A 2,500-nucleotide genomic window follows, 5' to 3' on the forward strand; every position below is an offset into this window, starting at 1 on the left:
GAATGCATGTGCACTCAAAAACTTCTATATGTTTCACGGATAGACCCCGTGAAACGCTAGAAATTGGCGGGGATGTGTCTCTTGTGGCTCACGGGGCTGTTAGGGTGGCACAGAACTCCCTCGGAATGGGAAAAGGGGTCATTTTCGTGTTGCCACATTGCATAGGAACGCCATGAAACTTCCAGAGGCATTTGCAGCAGAAAGGCACGTGCACTCAAAAATTTTAATATTTTTCACGCATAGACCCCGTCAAACGCTAGAAGTTGGCGGGGATGTCTCTCTTGTGGCTCACGGGGCTGTTAGGGTCGCACAGAAATGCCTCGGAATGGGAAAACGGGTCATTTTTGTGTGGCCACATTGCATAGGAACGGCATGAAACTTCCAGAGGCATTTGCAGCAGGAATGCATGTGCACTCAAAAACGTCTATATTTTTCACGGATAGACCCCGTGAAACGCTATAAATTGGCGGGGATGTCTCTCTTGTGGCTCACGGGCGCTGTTAGTTAGGGTCGCACAGAAATCCCTCGGAATGGGAAAAGGGGTCATTTTCGTGTTGCCACATTGCGTACGAACGGCATGAAACTTCCAGAGGCATCTGCAGCAGAAATGCATGTGCACTCAAAAACGTCTATATTTTTCACGGATAGACCCCGTGAAACGCTAGAAATTGGCGGGGATGTGTCTCTTGTGGCTCACGGGGCTGTTAGGGTCGCACAGAAATCCCTCGGAATGGGAAAACGGGTCATTTTCGTGTTGCCACAATTGGCATACGAACGGCATGAAACTTCCAGAGGCATTTGCAGCAGAAATGCATGTGCACTCAAAAACGTGAATATTTTTTCACGGATAGACCCCGTCAAACGCTCGAATTTGGCGGGGATGTTTCTCTTGTGGGTCACGGGGCTGTTCGGCTCGCACAGAACTCCCTTGGTCCACCTGATTCGTGCATACAGGCAGCAACTAAAACTCTGTAAACCTGCTGTGAGGACATCTAAACAGTGGACCAGTGAGGCTGTGGAAGATTTGCGGGCGTGCTTAGACTGTACTGACTGGGATATGTTCACGACTGCTACCAATAGTCTGGATGAACTCACAGAGGCTGTGTACATCAGCTTCTGTGAGGACTGCTGTATCCCAACACGTACCAGGGTGAACTTTAACAACAACAAGCCCTGGTTCTCAGCAAAGCTCAAAAGGTTGAGGTTGGAGAAGGAGGAAGCGTTTAGGAGTGGGGATAGAGACAGATTCAAGGAGTCGAAGAACAGGTTTAGCAAAGCGGTGAGAGAGGCTAAACGACTGTACTCAGAGACACTAAAACACCAGTTCTCTACTAACGACGCTGCTTCTGTCTGCCAAAGGGCTCAGGCACATCACCAACTACAAACCCAGAGCGCCCCACACCACTAACGACTCCCGCCTAGCCAACGACCTGAACGAGTTCTACCGTAGATTTGAAAGACAATTGGACTGTCCTGAACCACCCCTTCCCACCCAAGAGGCCCCATCCCCCACCCATACTACAGAAACGACTCTCTCCTTTCAGGAGGGAGAAGTTAATGGGCTTTTCAAGAGGCAGAATCCACGCAAAGCAGCCGGGCCGGACTCTGTCTCTCCAGCCACCCTCAGGCACTGCGCTGGCCAGCTGTCTCCGGTGTTCACCAACATCTTTAACACCTCCCTGGAGACATGCCATGTACCAGCCTGTCTCAAGTCCTCCACCATCATCGCTGTGCCCAAAAAGCTAAGGCCAACAGGACTAAATGATTACAGACCGGTCGCCCTTACATCTGTGGTAATGAAGTCTTTTGAGCGCCTGCTCCTGGCACACCTCAAAGCCATCACAGACCCTCTCCTGGACCCCCTTCAGTTTGCCTACAGAGCCAACAGGTCTGTGGACGACGCAGTTAACATGGCCCTCCACTTCACCCTACAGCATGTGGACGCCCCAGCATCCTACGCCAGGATCCTGTTTGTGGACTTCAGCTCTGCCTTCAACACCATCATCCCTGCCCTGCTTCAGGACAAGCTCTTCCAGCTGAACGTGCCCTACTCCACCTGCAGGTGGATCACAGACTTCCTCTCTGACAGGAAGCAGTGCGTTAAGCCGGGAACAGAAGTCTCTGACTCCAGGTCCATCAGCACGGGAACTCCTCAGGGCTGCGTCCTTTGCCCACTGCTCTTCTCCCTGTATACCAACAGCTGCGCCTCCAATCATCTGTCCGTCAAACTCTTGAAGTTTGTCGGACGACACCACCCTCATTGGGCTGATCTCTGGTGGGGATGAGTCTGACTATAGGTGGGAAGCTGACAACCTGGTGACCTGGTGTAGCCAGAACAACTTAGAGCTAAATGCTCTAAGGACAGTTGAGATGGTTGTGGACTTCAGGAAGAATACAGCCCCACTCACCGCCATCACCCTGTTAGACTCCGCAGTCAAAATTGTGGAGTCCTTCCGCTTCCTGGGCACTATTCTCTGCCGGGACCTCAAGTGGGAACTGA

Source organism: Petromyzon marinus, unplaced genomic scaffold (genome assembly GCF_048934315.1).
Source record: "Petromyzon marinus isolate PM22_M1 ecotype Great Lakes invasive population unplaced genomic scaffold, UKy_Petmar_22M1.pri1.0 PM_G_Scaffold_71, whole genome shotgun sequence".
NCBI lineage: Eukaryota > Metazoa > Chordata > Hyperoartia > Petromyzontiformes > Petromyzontidae > Petromyzon > Petromyzon marinus.